Source organism: Hippocampus comes, unplaced genomic scaffold (assembly GCF_001891065.2).
Source record: "Hippocampus comes isolate QL1 unplaced genomic scaffold, H_comes_QL1_v1.1 scaffold156, whole genome shotgun sequence".
NCBI lineage: Eukaryota > Metazoa > Chordata > Actinopteri > Syngnathiformes > Syngnathidae > Hippocampus > Hippocampus comes.
In genome coordinates, this window is record NW_017805744.1 from 7,022,732 (window position 1) to 7,037,853 (window position 15,122).

At 42.0% G+C, this 15,122-nt stretch overlaps 1 protein-coding gene across 4 annotated transcripts in view; it reads right to left on the reverse strand.

Annotated features, from left to right (window-relative positions):
* tenm2a (teneurin transmembrane protein 2a) overlaps positions 1-15,122 on the reverse strand; it is a 236,984-nt gene that overhangs the window by 150,169 nt on the left and 71,693 nt on the right. The window lies entirely within an intron of this gene.

The window sequence follows — 15,122 nt, forward strand, 5'->3', positions numbered from 1 at the left end:
TTTTTTGGAAGCTCCATAATTGCATTGCTGGATAGAAGACATCACACTTTTTAAATTTATTTTATTTGTACAGTTACAAAAAGAAAAGATACGATCTACCCGTCGGTTCTCATTTTGCTTGTGCCTCCTCAGTGCAGTTATGTATAGCTGTTCCATTTGCTTCTGCCTTTCAGCCGCATTATCTAAAGACATAACATCAGCCATTGCAATTCATCTCAGGTTTGATCAATCACGTTGCATGTTGGATTGATCTATCTTTTTATACTCCTCCCGGAACGTGCAAAGTGAAGTGTGTTGCACTTATGTGTTTTTGGCAGACACATTCCTAGGCACGCTCAATTTCTAGATCAGCTTGCACAACCTTTTGCGTGAGCAAACAGGTTAGCTCCTGTTTTTGCATGAACAAACATTTTGTTCAATCAAGCCCAAATCAGTAAGGCTGGACTTTGTAAAAGTATTTTCGAATAAATAGTTCTTCCTCACGCCACATTTTTAAACAGCTATACTCACTAGAAACGATCTGCAATAAAAACGTTGCCTGAGGCTTATGAATAAATCATTCAAAGCACCACTATTGGACTTGACAGTCCATGGTGAAACGTGGTCATTTACAGCACCTACAAGAAAAAAAAACAAAAAAAAAAACCTAGAAGATATTTGTGCATTCCTAAACAGGAGCATGCGTAGTCAGCCTTGTGATCAGTATGCTGAGGTCTGACCCTGACCGCAGGATATATACTGAACCTTGACTTCCCTTGAAGACCGACATGCACACAGTCTTGCTGCATGCGTGTGTACGTCCGTTTTTCCGCACTTGTTGCAACACATAGGAAAAAGTCCTTGAAGCACGTGTAGTACGGAGGCACATTCACACACGAGCATCCACACATAGGCGTGTGAGTGTTTGCAAAAGCAGGCTGTCAGTGCTGTTCTTACACACCATTCATCACAAAGCTACTAATTCCGTTGGACCATTGTCAAGGCGTTCTCACCCTGCGTTGTTCTCTGATAAGTCATTCAGACCCTAATTCGCAAACCTTTCCAACACATACGCACAAGCTGACTAACGCTCAGTACAACCTCCACAGACAGGCAGAGACCCTGAGGTGACAGTGTTGGTCTTGAGCCCATCAATCCAATAATATCAGTGCTTCTTGAATTTGACGGACAGGTAGCACAGGCAACCGTGTTACTGGTGGAAAGATGGGTGGGTAAGCTGAGGTTCATCTCAGGTAGCTGGCTAAAATAAAGCCTCTGCTTTCTCAACAACACTTTGAAACAGTAATTCATGCCTTTGTCACATCTCGGTTGAATTAAAGTAATGCACTTTACTTTGGAGTCAGCCAATCCTCCATTAAGCATCTCCAGTCGGTCCAAAATTCTGCTGCTCGCCTCCTGACAGGTACTTGTAAGAGGGAGCACATCCCTCCGACTCTGGCATCCCTTCACTGGCTCCCAATACATTTTAGAGTTCTTTTTAGGATTTTATTACCGTATTTTTCGCACTAAAAGGCACACCTAAAAGCCTTCCATTTTCTTAAAAACTCACAGCACGCCTTAAAATCCAATGCGCCTTGTGTATGGTCATTACGGTAAAATTTCGACCCCAAAATGGCTCCTTGCTTGAGACATGCTGACAACGCAGAGTTCAAACTTAAGGCGATCGGTTACGCAGTTGAACACGGAAATAGAGCAGCGGCAAGAGAGTTCAACGTTAACGAGTCAACGTTATAACTTGCTGTTGGTTAAGTGAACTGTGTCGCTGCTTTATTAAATAAGTTTTACTGACATCTGATCGTTCTGTTTGCGTTTCCTTGAGCGGAGCTCCATCTCGTGGATGCATTGTAGATTGCGTCTTATAATGCGGTGCGCCCAATGTATGAAAAAAAGGACAAAATAGGCCATTCATTGAAGGTGCGCCTCATAATCCAGTGCACGTTTTAGTGCGGAAAATATGGTTTTGGTTTTCAAATCTTGAAATGGACTCACCCTGCCTTACCTCTCTGAGCTCCTCCGCCTCAACACATCTGCCTTGTGTCTTGAGTCAACGGACCAGACACTATTAGAGGTACCAAGGACTAAGTGGAGATTCAGAGGGGATCGAGCCTTTTCTGTTGCTGGTCCCTCTCTTTGGAATGACCTCCCCCCAAACATTAGGCAGGCCCCCCTCGCTGCCCATCTTTAAAACTCATCATAAAACTCTTTTTTTATTCTTTGGCTTTTGACTCAGCATTGGGGTTTGATTTTTAGTTTGACTATTTTTGTGCTTTCTACTGTCTTTCGTTATTAATTTATTGTTTTATCGTTTATTGTTGTATGGATTATTTTTGCTCCATGTACAGCACTTTGTATACAGCAGTGGTTGTTTTAATGTGTTCTATAAATATAGCAGAGTTGAGTTCAATTGAGCCGATTTGGACAAAATGTTAAAAAGGTCGACCCGGCCTAGACTGGTCACAAGAAAATCACTGGACGACTTCACTTTTGCGAACGTACACTGTACAGTACACTGTAACATTATAGACTGTGAGTATATATTTGTTTTTTAAACTGTGAGAGAAACCCACAGAGAAAGAAGACCCAGAGAAAAACCTTTTCACGGTCACCACGTTGAAAAGTTTTAGCTTGCCAGGAAGTAAGCGATGATGGGCAATCAGGTAACTAAGCATGCTCAGATGAAAGAAGGGTTGGACAGAAAGGCCCGACTAAATTTAGCACCACCTTTTCATTCTCTAATTATGAGATTAATACATCCCGTCACGCACGTCACAATGCTTGCTTATGATTTATTATCTTGCAGAGCAGATGGAAAGATTGAGCCAGAAAGGGAAGACGGAGAGAAATATTGTCTGAAGGCAGCTAATCAGCATGCCAGTCTGATTAGGCCAGCCCGGACCAAAGCGTATGCAACCATAACGGGTGTCTTTGTTTGTAAACCCAGCGAGCAATAAACCAAGATTTATTAGCATCAAGCAACTGGGTGGCATGTGCAACAGCTGGCAGCCTGACATTGGACAATCCAATTTAAACTTTAAAGGTAGTGGTTGATGGGAAAATTAAAAGGAAGAATTCATTCATTTTACATGTGTTGCTTGATGGGGAATAATTCATTAGTTTAAATTACAAAAATGCATAAGTGCTGAAAAATAGACCTCGATATTATTCATTTCCCTTTGCTGGGAATATTTTCAACACAGATGCACATCTATGTTGGATCCAACGAGCCGTAACCCGTGCAATTTATCGCTCGACACACGATGGACAACAAGGAGGACACAAAGAAAAACAAATGCCATAATGCATAGTGAAAATGTGTAAACAGCAAACAAGGTGCACACTGGAATTTTATTCCACAATTTTCCCCCAAAATGTACTTACACTTACTGCTTTGTTGAGCCTCTGGTGTGTACAAGACTAAGCAGGCAAGCACAAGAAGTGATTTACAGTGGGAGATGAGACACGCCCCGCAAGTGACATTAAAAGCAAACGCCGTGCCGAATATTTTTAACAAGCAAGAAGTGGGACATGAGCTTAACTGCCCCACGGACGACTTGCGTTCGCTCAAACCTTCTGCCTTCTGGCGCAGGCAGCAGCATGGTGGACGTTATGCCCATAATGTGAGCCGAGTTTGCGCTCGTAAATTCAGCCACTGAGACACGTGACCAAAGCAGCATTCAAATCCTAAAGCACGTAAGGTAGGAAAACATTGTCCATGCGTGTGATCTTACCCATTCTCCAATGTACTTTGTGCCATCAAAAGTGGAATCTCACTTGGTAGACTTACTTCTTAATATCGGCTGGAAACAATATGGTTTCATTCTTTCAGTTCTAATGCTATAGATCTGGCGTAGCTCTGTATGTGTATATCAGTGTGCAGTCTAGTCCAAAGTTGACACACGAGTCACGTGTTTCATGAACATGGCGGCCAGCTATGTCATTTTTAAAAGTGTTTTTAAAGTGGTTAAAAGTACATAAAAAACAACAAAGATGTCAAATTAATTATGGACAAAAGATTAACTGTTTACTGCTGTAAACATATCAGATGTATCCCTTTAAATAAGGGCAGTTTTGTTCTATCCTCATGTAATTTACTTCACACAATCAAGGACATACGTAAGGATTGGATGGGAATGGGTTCAAAGACAAATATTGTCACGGTAAAATAAGAAATGGCAGCAACACCATATTTATTCATTTTAAAAACATTTGCTGCAGTCGCCAAACAAAAGCCACTGATAATTAAAAGCTTAGTATCTGCCTGTTTGCTTTTCTAATTAGAGGACGGGGATTGTGTAGCTTAATCAGTTGTATTAAAAAAAAGACAACTGGAAACACTGGCAACAAATGTCTGACTTCGCAGTGGATAAATAGACCTGAGCATTGAAATATTATGCCTTTAGTAACAATGTCAAACACTCCATTCCAACAGCTCTCTATCTACCATCATGGATTGAGTACGACTCGCTCCTGTGTATATGACGTCCCCCCCAAAATCATGATTTTGAAAGCTGATTTTGATTTGGACTCACGTATTATACGCTGGTTTGATTTGATTTGCTGGTTGCACCCTTCTGTGGCAAACTGACTGCTCCATTCAGCTTATTCAGCTGGCACTTTGGTGCCGAGCTTCTCTAATTAAAAGGTGTGGAAGTACAGTAGAAAAAAATAGACAGAACGTTGCCATGCATTAAACTCTTGGCTCTCTTCCATCCTTCAGCAGCCCAGAGCTGATAGCGGCCCTTACACATTCAAATTGTGGGTACATTTGTCTTCTGTGGCTTTTTACCAAACACCCCTTCTTCTTCTTTTGTGTTCTTCTCGCCACTCAGGTTGGAGTTCGAACATTCCAGAAATAACGATCTCAGGCTATGTCGGTAACATAATTGTATCTTTGCTCAGAAATTGAGGTATTATCCATATCGCAATTTGTATTTCATTAGGTTTTTCAAACAAATGTTGAAGTTCTCTGAAGTACCACAAATGCTTACCCAAACGAAACAAAAGTGGATAAAACTTGCTGTGCGTTTTTTTGCACATGCGCTGACGACGCTCATACTTCCATGGACAGAAGCAGTCACTAAGTACTTAGCCTAAGCAATAATTACATGTGCTTAAGGCATATTAAAAATTCACGGACGACCATTTCTGCTCTCTAATGAACTAAGATGCTAACCCAGCCGCTGGGGAGCAGTGCCCTCCCCTGGGGGTACACTGTTCCCCGGTGCCGGTCCCAAGCCCGGAGAAATGGGGAGGGTTGCGTCAGGAAGGGCATCCGGCGTAAAACTTTTGCCAAGACGGACATGCGAGTTGATAGGGCCGGATGCAGGGACGGATGGGAATTAATGACTCGCTGTGGCGACCCCTGAAAAGGGATGTGCCGAAAGGGGAAGAAGAGGAATGAACTAAGATGCTAACTTCAACACCGTGTTATGTCAAACGTACGCGGTAGCAACAGATATGATATGACATGATGACAGATATTAATATGGTGGCGCCCACAACACTATGATTCATGGTGCATAGCGCAAATTATAAATACATTTGTACCATTAGACATTACACATCCTCTTGGAATGAAAGTGAGACTTTTTCACAACATCAATCATTTTCTTCTATGTCTCAACAAAGGTGGAAACGTTTCTCTCTGTTCCCTCCGTGCCCTTATTGACCCGGCTTGCTGACTTCTGCCTTGTGAGGTCTTTTGTCTAAAAATTATCAATCTGAGCCTCTCACTGCATTTCCCTCCAAAATCTAAAAATCATGGAAGTGATCGTCTCTCAACACAATCTTTTCGGCAAGGAAATGGGGTATAGATGAACCCGCATGTCCTGATACACAATGGACTTGTGTGGGAGATGGAGGATCATATGACTGATGATATATTCTGATGAGGATGTTGAAGATGCCAACATAATTGGAATTCTGATAGCAGGCATTGTACTGTTTGGAGTTGGCACTTTCCTGATTTATTGCAAAAATTGTAAGATGCTTCGAGAGGCTGGACTTTATGACTGAAGGGCTGCAGGGCTGTCAACCCTCAGACTCAGGTGATGTGCGAGTTCAATCACAGGCTAGATGCGATTCTTGAACTCAGAGAATGGATGCCATCTTGGAGAGGTTTTCTGCTCACCTCGGCGTGAATTTACTGCAATTTGGATATTTGGAACCAGAGGTTCTCAATTTTGAATAGGCCATAACCAAAACAATTATCTACATTGGCGCCAGGCTTGCGAAGGCTAAACTCTTAGATATTTTGCAGATATGAAGCTTGGCCCCTCTCCGATGCTGTCTCCACGACAACGCGTTTACGTCATCGGTTATCAGACGGCAGAGAAGATTGGAGCAGGAAACTCAGCGGAAGTGATGAACACAGTCTAAAGCATACACAAACAGAACTCAAATTACATACGTTTTATCCCTCTGTTCAATGCCTTCCTAGCTTTCCCTCCGCCATCTCTCCCTTCATCACAGCGCAGAATAACGGGACGACGTGACATGCTTAATTGAGGCTGCGGGAATCTCCAGGGTCTGGTTGTTTTGTTGTTCTGTTTGCTAGCTAGCAGCGCAGATAAAACGTCTGAACACCCCTGTTCAAATGCCAGGTTTTTGAAACAAAAAAAATTAGACCAAGACAATTAGTTACAAAATATTCTTCACCATGTGACCGTTTGCAACCTTGAACAAACGCTGACAAAAAACTCAACATTTGGGCCATGCACAAACGTTGGCCAACACTCGATGCTCATTGAGATACGGGCTTAACTGGTATGTCCCTCACGAGGCGGTCTCACGAGTCGAGTTTGTGGCAAAAAAAAAAAAAAAAAAAAAGGTGTACAGTTGTATCCATAACTGTTGGCATGGCTCTAGCAAATCAAGACGATGGAATACAGCTGATTTGCTCATGACCTGCTGATAGGTTGGAGAGAGGTCAAAGCCCATGCCAGCACCCATGGCACTGCAACAGCTACATCATAGGTGTCAAACTCCAGTCCTGGAGGGCCGCCACGCTGGATGTTTTCCATCCATCCCTGTTGCATTTGTATCAGGTGTGTTTGTATCAGGAGTTTGACACCTATGAGCTAGGTTGACTATCGGGATGTAACAATAGCTGAAACTGCATGAAAAGTCAGAGAACTGCTCTCTGTGCACACACACAGTGTTTTAATAGATCTGAATTCCTATTCATTCATTTTCCTCATTCACATGTTTTCTGTTTCTGCTGTCGAACTATGGAGCAAGTATGAAATGCTGAGTGGAACGCGGCTCAGTAAGTCTACCTGTTACCCGTCGCTATCTCAAAGCCGTTGTCATAGTCGCTGCGGCTCTACTGAAATCAGAGTCGTATTTCATCTCGGAGCGCACAGCCAAAAGTGACGGCAGGCCCACTCCAGCTCTCTGTCACTCAACAGTGGAGACAGAGAGCGGGAGAAAGACCTCACAGTTGATATACAGCGTTAAAGCAACACTCTTGATTATAAAGTTGCCAGTTTGGGCGCTTCTTTGGACTAAATAAATCCTTACTTGGATTTGAAAAGCTGGTAAGTCTAGCAACAAAGTCACATGGAAACACTGGGCAGCGGGATTGTTTGAAGGGAATATGCAATTTGATTGGTTGGTCGCAGCATGTGGGGCGCTGTGCTATCTAGAAGCAGAGATGAAGCAGAAAAGCGACATTTAATAGTCTCCCTCTCTGTACAGATACACGTGCACCCACACACACGTCAGTTAGCGTGAGAATGGCAGCACTACTGGCTTTTATATGTACACATCCACATTGCATAAGCTTGCTTCTCTCCTTCCAAACAAAAAGGACAGTGGCAGGTCTACTGCCTGTCCACCTTTAACATTTCCTAGCTTGAATAAATCTCCAGCCAGAAGCTCCTACAAGCAACTTGGAAAAAAAAAAGACCTGTGAATTGTTTAATGGTGAGAAGGTAACAAACAGCTTGCTCTGCAGGTTCTCCAAAGCAGAGGTGTTGGGGTGCATCAAACCTTTTATCAAGTTATTTTTTTTACATTTTTCTTAGTGGTGCTTCAGCACCCCGAAAAATGGTCTAGACGTCGTTCATTAGCAATCTCTGGAGAAACCTGATTATCGACCCTGATCATTTCAATTAGGCGTGTCGGAGGATGGAATAATCTAAAACACGCATGTTAGTGGCCTTCAAAGATCAAAGTTGACCACACCTGGGCTGGACAAATCTACGTGTTACAATCTCTATATTGCAGCTAGCAAAGAAACATATACCATGATTATTAAAAATGAAGAAAAAGACCAAAATTATTTGAACAGGTATGACACCAATATTTTTCTGTGACAGGTTTTGGGGGTAAATATTGATTCTAATTCACAGTATATTCCTTAACTTCTGAATTCAGTCATCCGACGGGGATATGAGTCGAAACTTGTCGCCGTTGACGGAGAGCAATGTTGAACTGAATATTCAGGCCTTGTGTTTAATGAAAGAGAAATGCAGGGCATATGGGTGGACCCTGGTAGACAACCACAAAGCAGTGGACTGTGGAGCACAGCTGTAAAAACTGCCCGGCGTGGCAGGTATAAATCAATGCCAAAGCTTGGTCCTATTTCATCTTATGCGTGTTTTAATCATTTTTTCCTTCTGATCAATGCTGTTTGAATGGGGCCATCAGGCGCAACTGTGGGAATTTACAAGCTCTCTTTTTCCTGCTTGTGTTTCCAAGCAGGCATTTTATGAGGCAGTGCAGAGTAGGGCAGTAAATCTTTGGTTCTACTTTGGCAAAATGAAATCTCCTGATGCTGCTCTTCACACACATATTTGTTTGTCTCACCATGGTGCTTCCACAAATTGAACTTCTATCAGCTCTGCCAAGTCAACGTTCGATTCGCTTTATTTTAATAGCGTCTGGAAGGTGCTATAAAAGTGAAGTGTCAAGATCCAATACTTACAGTAAAGTGGAAGGTAGGAAAACTTTGGAATTTTTGACCTGCATTTGGGAAACTCATTGAAACATGTATATACTTGACCATTCTTGAAGTAAATAAATTCATCACTAAAAACATCAAGGTGTTATGATGATGATGATGATGATTACCACTACTACTTCTTCTAGTGTTATGAGGGTCGGGCACCGATAACCAAGAATCAAGTCGTATATTACAGTTTTCCTGAAATCGTTCAGATTTTAAAATCCATCCATCCATTTTTCGATCTGCTTATCCTCACACGGGTCGCGGGGGTGTGCAAGAACCTATCACAGATGTCTTTGGGCAGCAGGCGGGGACACCCTGAACTGGTTGACAGCCAATCACAGGGCATACGAAGACGAACAACCATCTGCGCTCACATTCACCAAGGGACAATTCATACCTGGAGAAAACCTATGCAGGCATGGGGAAAACATGCAAACTCCACACAGGAAGACTGAAGCCGGAATTGAACCCTGCACTTCTACACGGTGAGGTCGACACCAGTCGACCACCGGGCCGCCCAGATTTTAAAAGTGTCCCATTCGCCATAACTGCGAAGTGAGTGCACGGCAGATTGACCGGAGCCTCTCCCCGCTGACCTCTCCTCCTCCCGGGTGGCCCCACCGCCCGGCCTGGCACAGGCGGCCGGCGGCAGCTCTGGAGGCGCGCCGGCACTTCTCGCAAAAATCTGATTTCATGTGCTTTCATGTTTCATTGTTTATTTTTATAATAATCATTTAACTGAATCAATGCATATTAATAAAAATAATCAACTACTGACATTTTTACCCATTTACACGAAGAGGATATCTTCATCAACAGGCTCGATTAAAATGAATCACTACAAATATAAAGCATACTCAAAGTTGTGGAAACTACTTCATTAAGTGCTTCCTCTTTCCAGTATTTTGGTGTTAATTGTGGTGAGAGTGGCAAAGGCACCCGACACTTGACGGATACCTATTTTTTGTCTTCCGCATCACACGCTTTAATTTGTCATCGACACAGGTTTCATTCATCACATACTTCACAACTTTGGTAGAACAAAAGTCATGCAGAAGCTGGAGAAATGATGGCTTCTCGAAACACCATTTTTTTTCAACTCACTTTTCATTCTGACACTGTGTGGGATGTATTTAATTTAACATTCACCATTTGACATGTTCAAATGCTGGGCCATGCCAGCCCTTCAAATTCTGTTAAATCTTCTACGACCATGCTTTCAGCAAAAAGCAGACCACCCAAATTGGAGTCGTTGATTGAGTGCAGGATTCACTTTCTCTTTATCAGGGATTTATATTTCGGACGTCACCGAATACTTTGATTCAGTTACGTCAGGCCGACATTTGAAACAACATTGGACATTGATTTTAACTGTCATTGCATTCAATAACTATTTTTTTTCTTTCTTTATTTATTTATTTTACTCCTGTGTGTGTGTGTGTGTGTGTGTGTGTGTGTGTGTGTGTGCGTGCGTGCGTGCGTGCGTGCGTGCGTGCGTGCGTGCGTGCGTGTGTGTGTGTGTGTAATGCAACTGTGGCCATTTGAGACAGCCAGTGCCTCAATTTAATCTTACAAAAACTCTAAATTGATACATTTGACTCTTTGTCATATAATTTAGTAATACAAAGAAAAAAATACATGTCAGTAATACATAATCTCAAGAAAGCTGTGTGACAACATTTAGTTTGTAATCAACAGTCAGGTGTTCTGCAAACACAAAGACGAGCAGAAGCACAAACGTGATTGATCTAATATCTGTCATTGTTTCTATTTTGGTACGTAAGAGCTACATTCACGCACACATGCACACTCAACCACACGAAGAGGAAACCTAGACCTTTAAGCTGACACCTGTCAGTCATGCCAGCATGCTGCACAGATAGTAGGTGGTGAGACCCACAGCGTGACACAAAAGAAGACTGAGGGAGAAGCTTGCAAGATGAAAAAGGAGGTGGAGGAGGTGATGATGAAGAGGAGAAGAGGAAGCAAGACTTTGGAAGCTTATTAGAGACGCTGTGAGATGAGAGAAGTGCAGCTTGGCGTTTTGGCACATCACCATCTTTTTGATTTGTTAGCTTGTGTTTATGATGTTTCTCTGTCTGCCTCAGTCAATATCTATTATTAGATTCTCAGATCCTCCCCCTGCTTTTTTGACACTCTTGGAGCTCCTGCTTCGCACTTACCCATATGAGCGAGATTCATACCCACACGTACCTGGAGCCAGGGAAAATGAAACAGTCATTTTATTTAGGCCTGCGGGAGTCAAATCGTACTTCTGAGCGCTTTGAGGTGCCATCAGTGTCAGATGTTATGTTTGGACCAAGATGCAGGAGCAGGGGTGGGGTGTTTCTCATTTCTCAAAGCAACTAAGTAGCTTAGCAAGTGGCTTTATCAGACACACTCACGCACACACCGCTCACTTTTATCTGGCTTCCTGTTTGCCTTTGATCCCTCCAGTAGTCAGGCCCAAAGCCACGAGCCACTGGACCTGAGTACACTGAGTGTACATGTAAAAAGTGAACACAGAGAACAAAACAAGTGGGCATTACTTTGTCGTTTGCTTCTTTAAGTGGCTGCGCGCGCGCACACGAAAACACACACACGCACACACACACACACACACGCACACGCGCACGCGCGCACACACACACACACACACACACACACACACACACACACACACACACACACACACACAGACACTTGGCTAAATATAGCAGCAACGATGATTTAAACGGTAATCCTAACCATTTCAAATTCTATAGTCATAGGGTATCAGAAAACCGTGAGCCATTTGATCCCTAATTAGAATGGAACATTGGCCAACACATTTTTCTATTGCCAAATGAAAAATTGCATGAGAAGCTGGGTGAGAAGCATGGTCCTAGTGTCCGCCACACAGCCCCCCCCTGAACACCCAACACAAATTTATGAACACTTTGCTCACAGATGCATACAGATCACATGGCACTGTGATGTCACTGATGTGGTCACCTTGCCCACAGGGACAGACAAAGTTCACTGTCGTCATAGAAAGTTCCGGAGTCAGTTGCTACACAGCAACAGTAAGGTCTGGATATCGATTGTATTTGATTCACAAGGGCTCACTTTGATTCACAATTCATTTGGATTGATTTTCAATTCACGCAGTTCCAATTTTACTTTCATATGGAAGACATTGAGCCTAATTAATCATGCATGTTAATTAATCATGCATGTTTTATTGAACGTGGCCTGCTCAAAATAAATAACAATTTAAATCTATTCCAACCACAGGGCAAACTATGTAAATAGAGTGACAAACACACACTGCAAACGCATGACATAAAAATATCCATATACGGTTTTATGAATCGATATCAGGCTATGCAAAGGAAACTCAAACCAAATTGATGAATCGTTTTTTTTTTTTTAAACCCAGTCCTGGTTACAGTTAAATTACTATTAGTTCGCTCCATTTTAGAAATAACATAATTATATGTTTGCCCTGCTCTAAGCAGTGCTGTGCTGAGAATGTGTGTCCATACAGCAGGGGTCAGGAACCTATGGCTCACGAGCCATATATGGCTGTTTTGATGATTGCATCTGGCTTGCAGATAAAACAAAATGCAATTTCGATTGGATAATACTGGCCTACGTTGGCCGCTGCTGCGGAAACCGGTAAACGCCCCCTTTTGAATCAACCCGCTCGGGCATTAGCTCAAAGTTAATCCTAAACGAATAAGATGGCAAAACGAAAAAAAAAAGATGATGAGTATGGAAGACTTCAGGACGAATGAACCAAAGGATTCGCCTTGTGGAGAGAACAGGTTCTGCAGTGTGTCTGATTTGCAATGACAAAATACCATCGATGAAACGGTCGAATGTAAAGCGGCACTTTGACACGCGCCATGCTACGTTCGCATCAAAATACCCTGCGAGAGACAGCAGAAAGGAAGCGTGCAAGCTACTGAACAGGGTCCAAGCTAGCCAGCAGCAATTCAGCGTATGGACCTGGCAAGTTGACTATAATTCCGCTAGCTTTGCTGGATTTTTAGCAATCATGAGGAACGAAACACCATTCACATTAAGTGAGTATTATCACAAAATTATTTAAAAGAATACATTCAGAGGATTATTATACTGACATTTTGTTGAATTCACTTTTAAAATAGTTATTTTAATATATATATATGGCTCTCACTGAAATACATTTCCAAATATTTTGCTTTTATGGCTCTTTTAGTCAAAAAGGTTCCCGACCCCTGCCATACAGTATTTATACTATATACTATATGCTATGCTTCCCCCTACCCCCCATTTTTTTTCAATCTACCAGCATTACATGATTTCTTATTTGATTATGGGAAATGAATTGAGTCGGAAATATTTACATTTGCATCACGATGCATCACAGAATCAATTATTTCTTCCATCCCTACTTTTGAAGTTCAAGAAAAAAAAATCATCACAACAATAAAACACACATCATAAGGCCAGCAGAGATAATCATAATTTACTGCCATATTAAAAGCCTAATTTTAAAAAGCCTCAAAAGGCTTACACAGAGCGAGTGCGTGGGCAGCGTCTGCAGCAGATATTGTGGTTGTGAGATTAGTTTCGTAATTAACCACAGACCAATTATCAGATATTGGGATGAGAGGTGCATCTCAGGTAAAGTGTTTCATGGTGTGCTGAATGGGTGTTGAGCAGTTTGATCGGTTGACACACGTCTCAGATTTTGAGGCCCGACAGTCAGACAGAAGTTTAAGCACATCTGTTCAAGCGGTTGATGAAAATGTAATTAATTAGGTTGTTGTTTGTTTCTTCAATCCACTTTTCATTAACCTCTATTGACACATGTGAGTATCTCACGTGGCGGTTTATGACTACTTCAGGATTAACAAGGAAATTGGATCCTTGCAATAAACAACGTTGCTGGAAGTATACATGATTCCCTCTGGGAACCTTTCAAACTCAAACTGCTGGGAAGCAACACTTCAGAAACGCTCAATTTAGTTTTCTTCTAAAAATACAAATTTATGTTTTGGCTGACAAAAATGTGAGTGGTGAGCTCTCAGCAAATCTGAGGGTGAAGACGAAGGGTAATGCAATGCAACAGAAATAGACTCATCCAACAAATCTAATCCACTTTTGTATCATATGGACGCTCCACAAAGCAAAATCATGATTGAAACAAAGCTCATCAACACAGTTCCACCATTCCGCCGAACCTGAACTGTTCAATCCAGCAGCACAAATAGTGCCCCGCCCTGATACTGCTTTACATGAAAAGCTGCAAAACGCCATCCCCATTGCATGATATCAGATTTGAGAGTTGTGACAATGCGAAACGAAACACAATAATTGGAGTGTGACGGCTCAGAGCTTCAAAGGCAGAGCCGCAATGGTTGAATAGGTTCTATAACGTGTCCCGGTACGCTACTCACGAGATACAGATGGTTCATGTGGTACATCTGATAACATTCCAGTGTAATGCAACAATCACACCATGTGGCTACATGATGCTTGTGTGTTGAATAAAAAATGTTCTTGCTGCACCGTTGGCTGGCCTGTGAAATTGAATGAGGTTATTGCAGAAGCTTGATTTAAAAAAAAAAAAAAAAAAAAACATCAAACGTATTCCCTACAATCTTATGCACAGGAGTGTGCCAACGGTTTAAGGCCGCATTCAGGCATCCTTGTTGTTTTAGTTGCATATATTTCCACAGCTGTCATGTTGGAAACATTTCTCGAAAAAATGTGACCACTGTCTCCACTTGCAGAGGTATGCAAAAAATGTGTTGTGAATTTTGACAAAACATTGTCGGTGGCAGAAATCTTTTGGTGAAGGTCTTTGGATGAAGGTGCATATACAGGAATGTATTTCTTATTATTCGGTCAATATGGTATCAGTCAAAGAGTCCAAGGAACCTTAACCATGCTTCTTTTTGTTCATAGTTAAGCCTTCAGATGAGATATGCACTCCACAAGTGATAACCGAGTTAATGTAGTATATTGTCAGTGTAGAAATAGTAAAGCAAGACATCGAATAAAGCCCATGAGGAATACATGGTGTACTGCAGTGCAGTTCTACATCATGCTAAAAGGTTGTGGTGGAACTTTCATTGGTCCATTTTTCTTTAATGCTCGCCCTATAAAAAAAAAAAAATATATATATATATATATA